Below are 20,548 nucleotides of genomic sequence, written 5' to 3'. Positions count from 1 at the left end.
CAAGAGAACGGGAAGTCTAAAACAGAAGACAAAGGATCCACCGAAAAATCACAATTGTATGAATTTTAAAAGTATTGAATTCCAGCAAGAATTTATTCATGGACGAATAAGAATATTGAATACGATTCAGAAAAAAGAACAGAACTCTAATATTTGTACAGGAATCTTTGTTTGCCAATTCAGAATCATACGTTTTCCTGGTAGTTCGCTTCAGACCAGAGGTTCTGCAGCCACAATGACAGCAGGGATTTTGGCCCAAACTCCTCCAAATACAGGACCATTCATCCAGAGATAATCCTTCAGCTTTCGGGCTGTCGCTGGGCAATACGGACTTTCAGCTCCCTCCAAAGAGTTTATATTTTTCATACTGGGATTCAGGTCTGGGAGACGGCTACGGACCACATCCAAGGACTTGAGATACTTCTTACGAGAGCCACTCCTTAGTTGCCTGCTGTTGTGACTTTCGGGTCGTAATGTCACGATGCTGGAAGACCCTAGGCCACGGAAACCCATCACTCAATGCCTACTAGAAGGGAAAGAGACCAGGATTGTTGGCTAACGAAATACTTCGCGAGCGGAAGACGAGATTAGCAGCAGAAGACCGCCATTCCAATCAGGCTCCCTTCAATACGGATGCAGTCGTTCCGATGTCCCGCTTGTGCAAGAAAAGCATCCCCAGGAAGAAGAATGTATGTTAATCCACCTCCGATGCTTCACTTGGGTTTAGGTGGATGGGTGTTCATTGGGGTTGTACTCATTCCTCTTCTTCTCCTCCAAAGTACACGGCGAGACTGGCAGTTATGTAACCCAAAAAGCTCTATTATTTGAATCATCAAGACCAACGATTGACCTTTTCTCCCATTCCTACCTCTGGATCATCAGAGATGGTCATTGGCAAAACTTCGCAGACGGGCCTGGACCATCTGCGCAGTGCTTGAGCAGGGGGACCTTTGTGTAGCGCTGCGATAGATTTTATCCATGACGGCGTGGAGTGCGTGTTACTTAATGGTTTTCTTCTGAGACCTGTGACAGGGTCCACGCTCCTCCTTCAGTGTCAATTGACCGCAGGTGCACTGGCCGTGTGAATAAGTTTCTATGGGCTTGATCCCTCACCTTCCTACATAACATGGCAATGCATATGATGCCCCACGAGGTGAGTATGTTTGCAATGGAGCCCCAGACCCGGCAGAGAATGATTCCACTCATCTTGAACTATGACTATAACTATTCCCTTGCTCTATATTAATTTCTAAATAATTGGCCGCAACAGTTCCGTCGTTGCCTATCTACCCAAGCTTGAAACTTGTCCTAATTTTGTCGCTGTAGCCCAATCCAGCAGCCTTGTGCGACAGGTCTACAATTGTTTAATGCCCTGATTCCTTAACAACAGGACTCTGCTGTTCTCCTTGGCCATCTGATGGGAGAAGGAGGTGAGCTCTGTTACTGAGCTAATGAAGCTGCGTGTTGAGAGCAGGGTGTTGTAGAACTTTTAAATTACAGGTAAACGAGTAGTTCAACACAGGTGCACGTTAATTACGTGAGGTAATGAGAGTGCCCGAGAACAGGAGGGTCTTAAACCGAAAAAAACTAACAGGTCTGTGAAAGCCGGAAATGCTTACTGGTTGGAAGTAGGTTGAAAGATATTAAATATTAATGATCATGGCAATTTAAAATGCAATGTCGTGATTTACTTCAAAAGATCATAACATATGTGGATTGTTCTCTGGAAGATTTAATGTTTTACGATTCGTCTCTCACAGTGGTGTATAGATCGTACCTATGTATAAACAATTATACAGGATCTCTTACTATGCCTTGGTAAGTAGGAAAATACCTGCAATCCATGGGCAGTGTTATCAACATATGTTTAACTGCCCACGTGTAAGTGTCCTTCTAATGCCCTACAGATAACTCTCTGTATGATTTGGAGAAATATTTGAATTGACCTTGTATGGTTGCTTTAATTTTCATATGGCACTTCCATTGAAGCTTATCTGAACATAACCTAACTCATCTTGCACTTGCACAATTTTTGGTCGTTTCATGAGAAAAGCTAACTGGAAAATTCAAACTTCTTCGAACAAATTTTCTGTTGCATAGTTAGACATTTTGAGAAATGAAAGGACGAGAAGAGACATGTCCTAAGGGTTTCAAAATGTGTTTTCAGTTTGATTCTGGGTTTGGTTTTGCAAGGACACAAACTTGAGAAAACAGTGTTGTCCTTTGATAAACAGGTTGTGCTTCCCTCTGCGTCTTGCTAGAGGACATTGATTGATTTAAATTTTTAAATGGATAATATTTTAAACAGCACCTATTGGATGCCTGTAATATCAGAACAGGCAAAGCTACAGATATTAAAATGTGAATGAACATTAAAATTATTCAGACTATAAATAGGAAACTATATTACAGTTGAAGTCGGGTTTAGCAATACACCTTAGCCAAGTATATTTTAACTCAGTTTTTCACAATTCCTGACATGTAATCCACTAGTTAAAAATCTATTTAGGTCAGTATAGGATCACCACTTTCATTTTAAGAATGTGAAATGCCAGAATAATAGTAGAGAGAATGATTTATTTCAATTTCATTCTTTCATTCACATTCCCAATGGGTCAGAAGTTTACAGTACACACAATTAGTATACACTCAATGGTAAGCATTGCCTTTAAATTCTTTAACTTGGGTCAAATGTTTCGGTAGCCTCCACAATCTTCCCACAATAAGTTGGGTGAATTTTGGCTTGTAGGCCTCCTTGCTTGCACATGCTTTTTCAGATCTGCCCACAACTTTCTATAGGATTGAGGTCAGGGCTTTGTGATGGCAACTCCAATACCTACACTTGTTGCCTCAAGCCATTTTGCCACAACTTTGGAAGTATGCTTGGGGTCAATGTCCATTTGGAAGACCCATTTGCGATCAAGCTTTAACTTCCTGACTGATGTCTTGAGATGTTGCTTCAATATATCCACATCTTTTTTCCACCAAAGTACGTTCATCTCAAGTAGACAGAAGGCGTCTCCTTCCTGAGCGTATGGCGGCTGTGTGGTCCCATGGTGTTTATACTTGCGGACTATTGTTTGTACAGATGAACGTGGTACCTTCAGGTGTTTGGAAATTACTCCCAAGGATGAACCAAACTTGTGGAGGTCTTGGCTGATTTCTTTTGATTTTCCCATGTTGTCAAGCAAAGTGGCACTGGTTTTGAAGGTAGGCCTTGAAATACATCCACAGGTACACCTCCAATTGACTCAAATAATGTCAATTAGCCTATCAGAACCTCTAAAGCCATGACATCATTTTCTGGAATTTTCCAAGCTGTTTAAAGGCACAGTCAACTTAGTGTATGTAAACTTCTGACCCACTGGAATTGTGATACGGTAAGTTHTAAGTGAAATAATCTGTCTGTAAACAATTGTTGGAAAAATKACTTGTCATGCACAAAGTAGATGTCCTAATCGACTTGCCAAAACTATAGTTTGTTAACAAGACATTTGTGGAGTGGTTGTAAAACAAGTTTTAATGACTCCAACCTAAGTGTATGTAAACTTCCGACTTCAACTGTATATACCAATATCTAATGTGGATGAAATTATAGTGTATAAAGTTACATTTCAGATKCATGAACATTCTCACTGCTCACKCTGCATCCTCATGGATGAKCTCACCCTGCATGTTAACAAATGCTGCACAGAGTCTAAGGACTTTGTCCATTTTGTGTGTCAGGTTGATGGGAACAGTCTGGGAGACTTTGAGTCGTCTGATAACACCTTGAGTCGTCTGATAACTCTCTCAACATGTATAGGTACATTAGCTATCCTTCTCATGCTTGTGACATCCTCATCAGACAGCTGCTCTCCTTTCTGAGTGAAGGCTGGTATGGCAAGGTTTACCTTCCTCTCATACAGCAGATCTCGGATGGAGAAGCCCCTGTCTGCCATAACTTCTATGCCAGGCCTAAGGTATTCCAGGAAGCCAGAGTTTGGGTGATGAACTTGTCACTGCATCTGTCTCCATATGCAGGAGAAATGAACATAGCGAGGATGAAGCAATGACAACCAAATACTGTAGAGCAGGTATTCCCAAAGTGGGATACGCGTACCCCCAGGGGAACGCGGAATGCAATCGGATGTACCCAAATAAAAATGTGATTCACATAAATATATATATATATTTTTTTTTTTCTCCAACATTTTTTTTTTGCGTACATCCCACAACAGGGCAATACATTTGGCTGAGGTTTTTTTCTCGCCTGAGTAGCCTCGTTTCACTGCCAAAAATAAAATTAAACCATCTAGTGTTCAGGGAAATAACAACACAATGTCAAATACAGGTAACCTAGTCAAATAATTAACATCCAATCACATTAACCGTTACTCTCTCGCAGGAATTCCACTAACGGTCCATATGTAGCCAAACCGTTTGCTCGAAAATTGATAAATGGCTAAAAAAAGTAAGGCCCGCGTCCATAGAGACACATACCATCTCTACTGGTAGTACTGCTACTACCAGCAGTACTACAACTGCATCTGTCGATGACACAAGTGGTTCTGCTTCCATGAGCACATCCAATGCTAGCATCAGTAATTCTACATTTGTTGTTAGCCCAGCTAGCAAGGACACTGACAGTTGTGAATCTGATGCAGCCGAAGAGCTACTGCCCCCTTACCCGGGGAAGCACCGAACAACAGACAGGGACGTTGGACCATCGAAGAGGCGCAAATAGGATGAGAACTACATTGATTTGTGGTTAACTTATATTGGGAGTAGTGCCTTTCCTCAGCCACAGTGTGTTATATGTGCAAATGCACAACATCACAACTCGATGAAACCGCAGACATTTAGAAACAAAACATGCCAATTTGAAAAATAAGCCAAGGGAGTTTTTTGTGCGAGAATTAAGATGACTTTCGAGGAGTAAGACATTTATAAATGCAGATACCATTAATAAGAAGGGGCTAGAAGCATCTTATATGGTGAGCTACTGAGTGGCTAGCACAGGCAAGCCCCATAAAATTGTGGAGGACTTCATTCTTCCTGCTGCCGCGGATATGGCTGGGACAATGCTGGGGGAAAAGGCCCAAAAAACTATACAGACAATGCCTTTATCAAATAACACTGTTTCACGATGCATCAGTGACATGGCAGGAGATGTTTTGAAACAATTACTGCTTTGCATACAAGCCAGTGAATTATATGTGTTGCAGCTGGATGAATCAACAGACGTGGGGACCTGGCACAGCTCCTGGTATATGCCCATTATGTTAATGGGGGGTCAATTAAGGAAGACATCCTCTTCTGCAAAACCACTGGAAACCAGGACAACAGGGGAGGATATTTTTTAAGTAGTGGACAGCTTTGTGACATCAAATGAACTTTGGTGGTCAAGATGTGTTGGTATCTGTACTGATGGCACAAAAGCCATGACAGGGAGACATAGTGGAGTGGTAACGCGCGTGCAAGCAGTTGCTCCCGACGCCACTTGGGTACACTGCTGCATCCACCAAGAGGCTCTTGCTGCCAAGGGAATGCCTGACAGCTTGAAAGTCGTTTTGGACACTACAATGAAAATGGTTAACTTTGTTAAAGCAAGGCCTCTGAACTCTTGTGTATTTTCTGCACTATGCAATGATATTGGCAGCAACCATGTAGCGCTATTACAAYATACAGAAGTGCGCTGGTTATCAAGGGKCAAAGTATTGACATGCTTTTTTTAATCGAGAGACGAGCTTAAAGYTTTCTTTACTGACCATAATTTTCACTTGTCTGACCGCTTGCRTGATGACGAGTTTCTCATATGACGGCCCTACCTGGATGATGTTTKTTGTCACCTGAATGATCTGAATCTAGGATTACAGGGACTCTGCAACTATATTCAATGTGYGGAACAAAATTGAGGCTATGATTAAAAAGTTGGAGCTCTTCTCTGTCTGCATTAACAAGGACAGCACACAGGCCTTTCCATCATTGTATGATTTTTGTGTGCAAATGAACTCAAGCTTACGGACAATGTCAAATGTGATATAGCGAAGCACATGAKTGATTTGGGTGCGCAATTACGCAGGTACTTCCCGAAACGGATGACAAAAACAACTGGATTCATTATCCTTTTCWTGCCCTGCCTCCAGTACACTTACCGATATCTGAACAAGAGAGCCTCATCGAAATTGCAACAAGCGGATCTGACAGATTTCTGGATTGGGCCGCGCTTAGAGTATCCTGCCTTGGCAAATAGCGCAAATCACGCTTTTTAAGGATCGGCGTTCCATCAAGTTGTAAATTGTAAAGTTGTAAATCATGCAGCGCGTTATATCAAGTTCACAGATTTTAGAGAAACAACAAATGTCGGTACATATAAGTGTCTTATATCAGCTGAAAGCTTAAATTCTTGTTAATAKAACTGCACTGTCCAATTTACAGTAGCCATTACTGCGAAAAAAAATGCCATGCTATTGTTTGAGGAGAGAACCTAACAACAAAACACTTTTTTCACCACGATAGGTTTGATAAATTCATCTCTGAAGGTGAAATGTGTACTTACATTCTGAAATATTGCTCKGATTTATMATCCAAAGGGTCCCAGAGATAACATGAAGTGTTGTTTTGTTAGGTAAAATCCTTTTTCATATCCTAAAAAGGTCCATATAGCACGTGCRATCGATTTTGTATTTCCACTCGTTCAATTTGCAAAGAAAGGAATCAGTGAAAATCTCACCCTAGACGTTGTTTTAACGAGTCAAATCACRTTCGTATGTATTCCTCAGAGATCCTAGAAGGTAACAAGACTTCACTATATCATTAGGGGTGTAGTATATCCTATAGGACACCATATTTGGTCAGAGAGCGACGCCTTCATGGCACACCGGTGACGCGGGCGGCCATCACTTGAAGGACTGTATCTTTGTCAAATAAGCACCAATCGGGGTYAAACAAAGCTAGCCAGATAGCCAATGAGCTGGGCTTTACGGGAGTATCTGGAAACCCCGTCTCGGTAGCAAAATGTAGGCGCTAACCTTTTGTGACAGCATGCCTTTTCCTTTTGGACACAACTTATAAGAATATTCAGAGTTATGAAAACTGGTTCTTTTGCAAATGTTGAAYTTATAATATGGCTACTAATACTTGGAAAGCTAAATCAAAGTATACAGATTTGATGATATTCTTGCAGAAAAATGGAATATGAATGCGAATGTCTCATTCACGATTTGCCCAAATGTACCTGGGCACTTGACACTACAAGTCTTGTTGTTCACTCATTTTTCAGGTTATCTATCTGAAACTTTGAACATACACTGCTGCCATCTTGTGGACACTATCGGAATTACAACCAGAGTGATGGTTATAACTATGACCTTTCTCTTGCATTTCAAAGATGGTGGTAGAAAAATACCAGTTATTTTTTTCTTTGCRTTTTCTTCTACCAGATCTATTGTGTTATATTCTTCTATATTCAATTCACATTTCCGAAAACGTCAAAGTGTTTCCTTTCAAATGGTACCAAGAATATGCATATCCTTGCTTCAGGGCCTGAGCYACAGGCAGTTAGATTTGGGTATGTCATTTAGGCGAAAATTGTAAAAAAGGAGGCTATCCCTAAGAATTAAGACACTGCTGCCCTTTGCAACYACATACCTATGTGAGAGTGGATTCTAGGCCCTCACTAGCATGAAAACTAAATACAGGCACAGACTGTGTGTGTGGGWAAATTATTTAAGACTGAGACTCCCTCCAATACAACCCAATATTGCAGAGCTATACGCATCCTTTCAAGCACACCCTTCTCATTAACCTGTGGTGAGTTATGCACAATTTTCGATYGACAAATAAAGTTTTATATGTAAGATGGCTAAATAAAGAACAAAATTATTGATTATTATGACATTATTATTTTTGCCTGGTCCTATAAAAGATCTTTGGCACTTCCCATGAGCCARGTTGTGACAAAAACTCACACTCATTCTTATGTTTACTAAATGTATCGTATAGTATGTGTGTGGCAGGCTTACAATGATGGCAAAAAACAAAATTTGAGAGTGAGCTGACCCTGGAGTACGCAGCTGGAGGTTGAATGTTTGAAGGGGTACGGGACTATAAAARGTTTGGGAACCACTGCTGTAGAATATTGCTCGAATAATAGTGGCTGTATGACTCCCATCTGGAATGGAGATTGTGTGCTTTCTGAAGAGTATTTTCAGAGCAGTCGACGATGCAAGTGGKGTTGGGGAACTTCTCTTTGAAGCACTGAGGTATTGTGTTCTCGATTGTCTCCCTCGGCAGCAATAGAATGTAGATCCTTATGTGCTCCTCCATTGTGTCAATCCAGTARGAAAGGATTCTGCTCACTACTCCCTGGGRCACAGCAAAGCCTTCAGCAAGATCACCCTGGTGTAGATTCAGCTTCAGCTTCATCAAGGTTAACAGTATTTGATCCGTTATATGCATTTTGAAGTAAACCTGCTAGAATTTCTGCAGAAACGCTACATGGTCAAAGAAAACAGTAAGTGAAAGGCCAGTATACAACACTGAGCTAGTGTCATTCTTCAGAATGGTTTGGGTCAATGGCTCTGCACCACCACRTTGGGTTTGTTTTTGGCAGGTGGGTTTGTTGACTGGTTCTCTTGACACGTARCTGTGATCAGTAAGTTCTGGAACCTCCCATTGAGTACCAGCATCTTTACGCTGCAGTGGCATTGGCACACTGTTGATGTCCTGATGAGATGGTCTGTACTGGAGCATCATAGCCCAGCCACTTCTCAGGGAAAAGATGCTCTTCAGTCGGCCTCTTGTCCACAAAGTGATAGGACCACACCAGTGGAGGCTCCTCAGAGGAGGAAGGGGAGAACCATCCTCCTCAGTGAATTTCATAAAAAAGTAAATTGTAAAACATTTAAAAAGCTATCCTTTTTAGATAAAACTATACTAAATATAATTACGTCACCAAATAACTGATTAAAACAGACTAATTTGCAAAGGTTTACAGTCGCCTCAACAGCACTCTGTAAGGTAGCACCATGGTGTAGCTGGAGGACAGCTAGCTTCCGTCCTCCTCTGGGTATGTTGACCTCAATACAAAACCGAGGAGGCTCATGGTTCTCACCCACTTCCATAGACTTACACAGTAATTTTGACAACTTATGGACAACTGGAGGATGTCCTCCAGCCTATAAGCGCTCTTGCAGCATGAACWGACATGTTGTCCTCCCAATCAAAGGATCAGATAATTAATCTAGCACTGAAAGCATAAGATACAGCTGGCTAGCACTGCAGTGTATAAAATGTGGTGAGTAGTTGACTCTAAGACAATAGTTGAACAAATACATTTCTTCCAAAATGAAGGAGAAGAAAGAGAGAGATTGTCATTTTTTCCACTTTCAGTTTCACTTACTTAGCTAGTAAACGCAGTTAGCTAGTTCAGCTTACTGAAACACCCTGCTCAGAGCGATGCTATGTTAGCCAGTTGGCTATGCCTTTCCAACACAACACTGGAACTCTTCCAAGTCAAGGTAAGCTTTCGGGTATTCGATTCTAATTTATTGCCACCGTGGCCCGCCGGTGTAACTGCTTACAAAAAAATATATTTAACCTTTATTTAACTAGGCAAGTCAGTTTACAATGATGGCCTACCGGGGAACAGTGGGTTAACTGCCTTGTTCAGAGGCAGAACAACATATTTTTACCTTGTCAGCTCAGGGATTCGATCCAGCAACCTCAATGCTCTAACCACTAGGCTACCTGCTGCCCCACTAGGGTACCTGCYGCCCCACTAGGGTACCTGCCGCCCCAGTCAGCTATACTGACTATGACGTTACTTTAGCTAATATGGTGACAACGATGTAGGCTGTGTAGCGGTTTGGCTTGGAAAGTTTTTTTCACCTGGTCACATACAGCTGATGTGTTGTGCATTGAAGTCCACAAGCGAAGGGAAGAGGTGAGAGGAGGAGAGATGCGAGAAGGAATACCACGTGGCTGCTATGAAAGTGAACTGTGTTTATGCGTGGTGAGAGGTGTATTCATTCCGCCAAGTCTGTTGAAAAATGTTTCTTAAATGGAAGCAAACGGAACAATACATGGATAAACATACCTGAATTTGTCCAATAGAAAATCTTGTTTGCAACTGTTGAACTAATGATTACACCCTATAGCAGCTAGATGCAGGCAAGAGTCTGCAAGGCGGTATTGTCACCTCGAATTTGTCTCTCGACCTGTGTGCACCTACGTTGTAAACTTTAATTAGCAATGTGTATAGGGAAAATTAGAGTATCATGTAGTAGCCTAAACCTATTGCTGTTACATTGACCTGGGTCAATTGACTATGAATATTGCTGTAATAATAAAGAAGGCCATGCTCATGAAAAAATGTATTGTCCTCCCTCATCTTAAATGGCACTGACAGCCACTGGAACACACATAGAGTCGGTTTGGTAGTTTCTTCAAGTTCAATGCTTTGAGCCAAAGCCGAAGAGACCCATCGTYCTTAGAGGTGGGTGCAAATCAAAAGGCGCCTCACAACTGCACTCGCTCCTCACAAAAGTCAGGTAGCCAAAACACTCCTGCTCCATGAACAGCCTCCGTTTATGCCAGTTATTTTGGCATCCCTTTACCGAACAAAAAAGGCCAGTTTTGCATGAATCCATGTTTGGGGAGTTGTGAGAAGCGATAGCAAGTGAGTTAGCTAGCTAGCTGCGAATTATTGGCCTGAAGTGCTTAACCGGAAGTCCCCCACAATAAAACCTAAACAGACCCTGCCCAGATTTCCATTGAAAATTAGGTGAATAGCCTAATGTTATAGTGTAATGTTATAGTCTAATCTTAGTCTAATCTTATAGCATAATGTTATAGTCTAATGTTATAGCATAATGTTATAGTATAATGTTATAGTCTAATCTTATAGCATAATGTTATAGTCTAATGTTATAGCATAATGTTATAGTCTAATGTTATAGTCTAATGTTATAGCATAATGTTATAGTCTAATGTTATAGTCTAATGTTATAGTCTAATGTTATAGCATAATGTTATAGTCTAATGTTATAGCATAATGTTATAGTCTAATGTTATAGCATAATGTTTGACTGGGTTGCTGGGTTTTCACAGTGTTAGGGAGYTGGTTTGAAAGCCCTTCAGAATAGAGGTGATGTGTATGTTGTGGGTTTTGATTGGCAGACTGATGATAGGTGTGGAGTTGTTTGGCTCTATGTGTGGAGAGAAGGGCTCTCTGTCCCTGATGGAACACTGACGGGAAGAACACTCACCTTCCATTGCTCATCAGACCTCCGTCAACACGCTGRAACGTCACTGGGGTCAGAGCGGAGGAGAGGACAGAGGGAGCGCCAAGACATAAAAAGGACGAGAGAAAAGACAAAGGAATACGTTGAGTTTTSACATAGTTTCAATGACATTGATGACCACATCAAGGCCGTATTACCAACACTAATACCAGTTGATCAGAGAGGGTACTGATGATTTTAGCACGCAATCATTATCAGGAATTCTCCTTGTGAACGATCGRACCACTACACCCCATACTCATGTGTCCTCCCAATGTCTTCTGCAGCTGGCTGGATATTGATGGCTTCACTAAGGGATGCAGATGCCTCACAGTGTCCATTCTTATCATGTAAATTTGAAAAAGATCCTGTGAATAAGATAGCAGATTGCATTTGTTTGCATAAAGTGTCACGTAGTGTATTTCTCCCAAGGACAAGATGCTTGATCAGAGCAGAAACTCATTTAATTTAAAAAAATGTTGGTTTGAGTTATTATCGGATTTGTGATTAGAAAAACTAAATGATTAGAAAAGGCAGAGGGCTCATTAGTCAGGTAGAATTAGATGTGTGGKGGCTGGATGGGAGTGAGTTACAGATCCCTCTAGTAGCAGGGTACTCTGACTAGCATGACTCTCAGAAGCCATGATGTGGCCWGGCCTGTTCCATTACAGTGATCTATAGATAATAAATAAGGGTCTTTGTCAGCAGCTAGTAAAACTTTAGCAGCTCAGAGTAAGAGACCGTTTCATCTCTGCTCAACACGGATGATAACAAGAAGACATCAGAAGACTGAGAATGTAAAACTTCAATGSATCACAGGAAATGCAAAGAAAAGAGGTAAAGAAGCCCAGAGTTTTGGAAATCAYCCCGTGCAGATGACAGGGGGAGAAGGAAAAAAGAGAACCCTGCTTGAGTTGAGGAGCTGATAGAATTTTGGCTCATTTGTTGTCTAGATAGAGATTAAAGGGAGGAGGAGGGCTGAACTTTTCTTCTCCTCTCCTCCACTCAGGTTTATTTCCCGACAAGCCCAGGCACGGGCTAAATAAAGTCCTCAGAGAAAACAAGAAGAAAGGAGGAGAGGAGATGGGGTTTTCTAAATGAAGGAAGTGGCTTGGGTGTGACACAGAGAGGGGCTGCTGGTAGGATAACCTCTCCACTGTGTCATCAACCACTACAGATTCAACCAACCAAAACATCTTTACCATAATCATTCTTGAATGGTACACGAGCATGTTGCAGTATGAGAGAAACACAAACCACAACACAGGATAATGAACTAAAATAAGAAGACTCCCTTCTTAAACCTTTACTGTTCTTTTGCTTCAGTCAAACCACACTGGTTTATTTGCATACAGCTTTGACAGCTACTCTATAGCTACTTCTCTTTGTTCCACTACCAATAAACTATTCTCATTCTCTCTCTCTCCATTTACTAGGAGGAAGAAGAAGAGGAGGGAGAAGGGAAAAGGGAGGCTGATACTGTGCTCTGCTGTGGGGAGGCCTCTGATGTCCATATCTGTGCTCAGACACATTTCTGCTCTGCTGTGGAGGACTTTAATGTTAGCCAGCCTGACGTGGCTGTGCCCAGATAAGCACTTTCTCCAATATGAATACAGATTAATCCCCTTTAATAACCATTAAAGGGGGGAGGACATAATCAGCGTATACAAATTCCATCAAATCTTCTTCCCTGCTGGCCGCGTGCCTCCACAAACCCGTGATTTACCTCTCCTGTATGACTGCTTTACTGTAKGAGACAGACGGGAGGACACTGTGTGGGCATCACCTCATCTCCTAGCTCCTAGCTAGCGAACATCCTAAAACGACACACCACTAAAATACAACCACCATAATATTCATATTAAATCTATCTAAACCAGTCCTATTCGTCCCCTTTAGTCCTTGACTCAAATGTCATCTTCCAGTGGACACCACCCTGATCCTCTAGCCTCAGTGCAGTGTGCTTACAATCTAATACATACACACATACACTCTTCAGTTTCACTAGTACGTTTGAGTGGATCACTTATCTCCCAGCGGTCAGAGCACCAGGTGAGAATGGGGAGATCGGGGAGAGAAGCAGGTGTCACACCCTGATCTGTTTCACCTGTCCTTGTGATTGTCTCCACCCCCTCCAGGTGTCGCTTATTATCCCCAGTGTATTTATCACTGTGTTTCCTGTCTCTCTGTACCAGTTTGTCTTGTTTGCCAAGTCAATCAGCATTTTTCCTTGCTCCTATTTTTTCCCTTTCTCTTTTGGTTCTAGTCCTCCTGGTTTCGACCCTTGCCTGTCCTGACTCCGAACYCACCTGCCAGACCATTCTACCTGTTCTGTCTTCAAGCCTGCCKATATTTTTGTACTGTTTGGACTCGGATCTGGTTACTGAACCCCTTGCCTGGCCTGACCTCGAGACTGCCCTTCGTCTGGTACTGTTTTGGACTCTCGCCTGTCCCTGACCTACCTTTTGCCTACACTTTGGATTAATAAATATCGGAGCTCAACCATCTGCTTCCTGTGTCTGCATTTGTGTCTCGCCTTGTGTCCTTATAGCAGGGGGTGTATCACAGAGAGGATGTGTTGACTGGAGTGTTTAAGCTACAGCCAGGACCCCCAGCCAGCCTGCCYGCACTGGCCTTATCTCAGTCACACTGCTGGTACTGGACCAGTAGAGAGGAACCCCAGTCTGAGGGACTCATYTCATCTGTAATGGACTCTGTTCTCCTCCATTCTCCATCCCATCCCTCTCTCTCTCTCCAGGAGAGTACACTGAGCAGACAGAGGCTTTTCTCTCCTGTATTTACAGTTTATTCCATCGAGAGACAGAGGCTGATTGCTTGCTTACTCAACATTGGTGCCAGTCATGTCCACTTTGGGAGAGCATGTACTGTGAATGCTTTACAATATAGGGCTAACATTGTTACAGTTAMCAAATTAACTGCAATTAACATATTAGTCCAGGACGTATAGAGTAGAGGAGCAACTTAACACTAGGAAGAGGGATAAAGAAAACTACCATAAAAAATACAAACAAGTAGTCATTGAGGATATTTCAGAGGGGGAACATAATCACATATAACTAACTACCAATCAACACCAACACCTGTAGAAAGAGAAGGACCCCTTCAAGCCCAATGCATACATCTCACAGGAACATCAAGAGGGGAGTCAAGCATCTTAACTTTTTATGGTTGAAGGGGCAGTATTGAGTAGCTTGGATGAAAGGTGCCCATTTCAAACGGCCTGCTCCTCAGTCATAGTTCCTAATATTTGCATATTAGTATTAGTATTGGATAGAAAACACTCTAAAGTTTCTAAAACTGTTTGAATTATGTCTGTGAGAYTAACAGAACTCATATTGGCAGGCAAAATCCTGAGTTGAAATCAAAACAGGAAGTCAGAAATCTGAGCTTGTATGTATTCACCAGAGTCCCTAATGAAATCCCCTTGAGATATGAATGATTGTGCACTGCCTAGGGGTTCCACAAGATGTCAACCATCAATAGAAATTATAATGAGACTTCTATGGTGTTGTGGGAGAGAATGATAGCAGAATCAGTCAGGTGTCCATCAAGCAGCCATTTTCTAAATCATGCTTATTCCTCATGGTAGTCMCTTGCGTTCCATTGCTCACGAAGACAAGAAAGAATACTCCGGTTGGAACTTTATTGAAGCTATATGTTAAAAACCTCCTAATGATTGATTCTGTACTTAGTTTGAAATGTTTCTTCGACAGGTAATATCACTTTTTGAAGTTTTTGTCCGATATAACGCTGACCAGAATTAGCGTTTGGATATGTTAACCAGACGCGCTAACAAAAGAAGGTATTTGGACATAAATAACGGGTTTTTCGAACAAAACAAACATTTATTGTGGACCTGGGATTCCTGGTGTGCTTTCTGATGTAGATCATCAAAGGTAAGGGAATATTTATCATATATTTTCTTGTTTATGTTGACGCCATCTTTGCGGTTGTGGTATTTTACTTTTGAGCGCCGTCTCAGATTATAGCGTGGGTTTCTTTTTCCGTAAAGTTTTTTTGAAATCTGACACAGCGGTTGCATTAAGGAGAGGTATATCTATAATTCCATGTGTATAACTTGTATTATCATCCATATTTATGATGAGTATTTCTGTTGAAACGATGTGGCTATGCAAAGTCACATGTTTTTGCAACTAGTGAATCTAACGCCTCAATGTAAACTCAGATTTCTTTATATAAATATGAATTTAATCAAAGAAAACATTCATGTATTGTGTAACATGAAGTCCTATGAGTGTCATCTGATGAAAATAATCGAAGGTTAGTGATTAATTTTATCTCTATTCTGGTTTTGGGAAGCTATCTTTAGCTGGAAAAAATGGCTGTGATTATTGTGGTTTTGTGGTGACCTAACATAATCGTTTGTAGTGCTTTCGCTGAAAAGCCTATTTGAAATCGGACACTTTGGTGGGATTAACAACAAGATTACCTTTAAAATGATATAAGACACCATGAATGTCTGAGGAATTTTAATTATGAGATTTCATTTTTTGAATTTGGGCCCTGCACTTCGACTGGCTGTTGTCATATCGATCCCGTTAACGGGATGCATCCATAAGAAGTTTAAGGAGGAATACCCACCACAATCAAGAGGAGAGTCAGCATCTTAAGGAGGAATACACCACTACCATCAAGAGGAGAGTCAAGCATCTTAAGGGGAATACCACTACCTTCAAAGAGGAGAGTCAAGCATCTTAAGGAGGAATACCCACTACCATCAAGAGGGGAGTCAAGCATCTTAAGGAGGAATACCACTACCATCAACAGGAGAGTCAAGCATCTTAAGGAGGAATACCAACACCATCAAGAGGAGAGTCAAGCATCTTAAGGAAGGAATACCACTACCATCAAGAGAGAGTCAAGCATCTGAAGGAGGAATACCACTACCATCAAGAGGAGAGTCAAGCATCTTAAGAGGAATACCACTACCATCAAGAGGGAGTCAAGCATCTTAAGGAGGAATACCACTACCATCAAGAGGAGAGTCAAGCATCTTAAGGAGGAATACCACTACCTCAAGAGGGGAGTCAAGCATCTAAGGAGGAATACCCACTACCTAAGAGGGAGTCAAGCATCTGAAGGAGGAATACCCACTACCATCAAGGGGAGTCAAGCATCTTAAGGAGGAATACCACTACCATCAAGAGGAAGTCAAGCATCTTAAGGAGGAATACCACTACCATCAGAGGGGGAGTCAAGCATCTTAAGGAGGAATACCACTACCATCAAGAGGAGAGTCAAGCATCTTAAGGAGGAATACCACTACATCAAGAGGGGAGTCAAGCATCTTAAGGAGGAATACCACTACCATCAGAGGAGAGTCAAGCATCTTGAAGGAGGAATACCACTACCATCAAGAGGAGAGTCAAGCATCTGAAGGAGGAATACCACTACCATCAAGAGGAGAGTCAAGCATCTAAGGAGGTTACCCACTCCATCAGAGGAGAGTCAAGCATCTGAAGGAGGAATACCACTACATCAAGAGGGGAGTCAAGCATCTTAAGGAGGAATACCACTACCATCAAGAGGGGAGTCAAGCATCTGAAGGAGGATTACCACTACCATCAGAGGGGAGTCAAGCATCTTAAGGAGGAATACCACTACCATCAAGAGGGGAGTCAAGCATCTGAAGGAGGAATACCACTACCATCAAGAGGAGAGATGCATTAGAGATACCAGACAGCGGAGGTTCTTTGAAACATTGGATGGTTCAAAACACCCATAGATAGACACACAGCAACACAGTACAGTATGACAACCAGGCTGATGACTCAGCTGGGATGGGGACAGTTGTTTGCAGTGCTCAGGCCCTGCCCAATTAAAAATCCAGACCATTTTCAAAGTACGAATTCAGGCAGGAGCTATTTCAATCCATCTCTTCCAGCGGGAAGAGAAATATGGGGTTTTTCCACCTCAAGGTAGGGATTTGATTTGTATTGGGCAAGGCCTGGAGTCTGTCAAACATATATAATGTAGGTAGGAGAGGAGAGTTGAGGAGGGACCTGTGGCAGGAGGTGAGGAGGGGAGGGGGGACGGACAAATGAACAGTACCTGCAGGGGTGAAGGTGAAGGACTGAACTGCAAAACAAGAAGACAGAAAAGTTGTGTGTTAAAAGCCTGCAGAGGTGCTGTAAGCAGTGCATTGGGGGGAGGGGGGCTCTGCACACTGGGGCTGGGGGACAGGGAGGCCAAAGGGGGCCAGAGGAGACGGGCCATCAGCATGACCCAAAAAGCAGCTCAGAAGCCACAGAGATGTAGAGACAGCAAAAAGATAACACAACATACACGAAATGTAACAAACAGAAATGAAGAACAGGTTACAGCCATTTGACTGACTGGCAACATCAAGAACTGTTCAAGCCCTAAAGTCAAATTGCTGAAGGAATTAAAAAAGAGATGTGCAAGAAGAAAAAATACAAACTATTGAGAGAGAGAACTATTTTTCTTGTATTGTTGATTTAAAGACCTAAAGCCATTGTTGAATAACATTACATGCATTGCTAATGTGCCATCTACTTCCCACTCTCTAATTAAATAGGCTGGCAGAGGAAGGCTGTCCATGGTGGTTGGCTGTCCTGACGGGTCGAGCACCCACACTCAGTCTGAAATGTCAGGGTCGGTGTGTAGGAGGATGGATGGACTGGCTYCAGCTCCAGCATGGCTCAGTCCTGAGTGACAGGCCAGACCAGCAGAGTCAGTTATACCAGCGACCCACTCAGGCCATGCCACYCTAGGCTAGTATCAACACCGTGGGAGGATGTGTCAAACATCACAACTTGATTCACGCCAAGACTCTGCTCTGCTTCAAGATATTCCATCTGAGCCTCACCATCTCAGACAATAGAAATATCCCCTCAGAATAGAGTCAATAAATAAGTCTTTTAAACATAGTTTAGGATGCTAATGAGGAAGTTTGTTGAGTACTCTGCATTGATGGCAAGAAAACAAGCGCCCAGGGGTAGGATGTGTGTTTGCGCACGTACAGTACAGTTTGTATTCTGAGTGCAGAATTGGTGTCTGTGKGCACTCTCCAGTCTGCCTGTCTAACCTGCGTAGTTGCTGAGCCCCTTCCTCTTCTTCCTCCTCCAGTACAGCCAGATACTGAAGCCCATGAGGATAACCCAGCAGGCCCCTCCGATCCCCGCTATGAACGCTGGCTGCTTCACCACGTCTGTGATCTGCTCCGTGATGCTGTTGTTCCTGTTCCCACTTATGATCACGTCACGGAAGTCCTTACCTGGGGCGGGAGGGACCATGGGGGGACAAGGGGGACAGGGGGGACAAGGGGGACAGGGGGGACAGGAGGGACCAGTGTGAGGGTGTGTATGCCAGGTTGTTTGTTTAAGCGGTGAAAAAGGATTCAGCATTGTAATAAACCATTTTGTTGTTACAACTGCCAGCCGGCTGGGGACAACATCAGCACTGTAATAGTCCCCACATTGTCAATAAGAGCTCAATTCTACCTCAAGATATGCCTTCGACCTCAACAGGAAAATGTGAATTCTATGCACAGACTTGTAGTTAGGATTGGGCTCCAGGTATAGAGCAGTAGATACRATAAGATACAGAGGCAATACCAGAGTCTTGTCAATTACAGCTAACATATTGACTGAGAGAGTAGAACATGGGTGTGCTGTGAACCCTTATGTGCAGACAGAGAGAGGGGAGGGAGGCTAAATCCTAAAAGCTGATGACAACCCCTCAGGTGATCCTGCTGTTTGCTTAGCTCAGACTCTAATTTTCTCAGTAAAATAGACCATGTGAGATGAGAGGCACACACCCTGTTCCGGATCGATCTTCCAATCGAAGCTCACTCTGACTTGTCTGCCTGACACTATTTCATGGAGTGCAATAAGAATTGGTTCTCAGAAGAGCACACATGACAATATATGTGCAATCTTTGGCTTGRACAACTGAGATGGATTATAGGAGTGACATTGGGGAAATAAGAGTATGCCTCAGGCCAAGCCATCAGTTATGGGTGAAATCAGACAATCTGCCCCTGGTCCACATAAATCACACAGAACTACACCACAGCCCGGCGGCTACATATCAAAATAACAGAGGTATGGTTTAAATATAATCAGTCTGACTGATCATTCATGTCACACACTCTCTAATAGTAAATACTTTTGCCCCAATCAGTGATAATATTGAGCATTTAAACAAGCATTTTGTGTTCCCTGTCTAGAGAACATGTTAATTGCGGTAATGTTTCATTTTATAATTTTTTTTAACGATATCCGTCAAAAGTGAAATGGGCTTTTCTGTAATTATGGATGAGTAATCAATAGACCACTTTTACATTCCTACATCATTCTACCATAAATCTCCCTTTAGCTAACCCCCTCCCCCTTCCCCGTCTCTTACCGATGACGATGGGCTGAGGTTCACTCTTGACCCCCACCCCTGCGCTGGTACTGGCGGCCACCTCCACCCGATACAGCACCCCCACCTGAAGCCCCCCCACAACCACCGACCGGATGGCTGCATCCACCGTCTTATTCACGTGGAAGCGTGTCTCATTCCCCAGGCACCAGATCTGAAGAGAGGGATAGTATGTATTTCTCATTTCCGCTGCGACTGGCAAGGGAGTCACACACAGAGAATGCTGACAGGTCAATTACTCTGGCTGCCTCTCTCTCACCTCCCCAGCTAGCCCCCACCCCTCCAAATGGCACGTGTATGCTGCAGATCAACGCTCATCCTCACTGGAGTCATACTGGTACACTGACCCCAAAAGGCCAAGAGAGGACAGGCATGGAGGAAGAAGCAAAACGGCTCAATGATGGACACCATATTAGAAACCCCACCAACGGAGCAGCCCATCTCCCATCATGCTTAGAGGCCTCCGCCGCCCTCCCAGCTGTGTTAGATTAACACAAAGGTGACAAAACGCTAAGTAGCAGCAGCCATCAGAGACAATGTCGTTCAAGTTAACGTTATGAATGATTTAACAGCTTATGAATATGCATTTTTGCACTAACAATACACAGTTCTCATTAGGAACAGTGGCGGCTGCTCTAATATAGCCATTAACTAGTGATGTATGGCTGGCAGGAATGTGACCCCTGTCTCCACACACACACACACACACACCCACACACCACACACAACACACACCACACACACACACCACACACACACCACCCACACCAACACACCACACACACACACACACCACACAACACACACACAAAACTACGTGCTATTGAGGGGATGGAGACTCACAATCACAG

General features: G+C 42.8%; 1 pseudogene; it reads right to left on the bottom strand.

Annotated features, from left to right (window-relative positions):
- LOC112069690 (roundabout homolog 2-like) overlaps positions 1–20,548 on the bottom strand; it is a 141,846-nt pseudogene that overhangs the window by 69,363 nt on the left and 51,935 nt on the right.

The sequence above is a fragment of the Salvelinus sp. IW2-2015 genome, unplaced genomic scaffold, assembly GCF_002910315.2.
Source record: "Salvelinus sp. IW2-2015 unplaced genomic scaffold, ASM291031v2 Un_scaffold1081, whole genome shotgun sequence".
Lineage (NCBI taxonomy): Eukaryota > Metazoa > Chordata > Actinopteri > Salmoniformes > Salmonidae > Salvelinus > Salvelinus sp. IW2-2015.
This window is presented reverse-complemented; position numbering and strand designations above follow the sequence as displayed.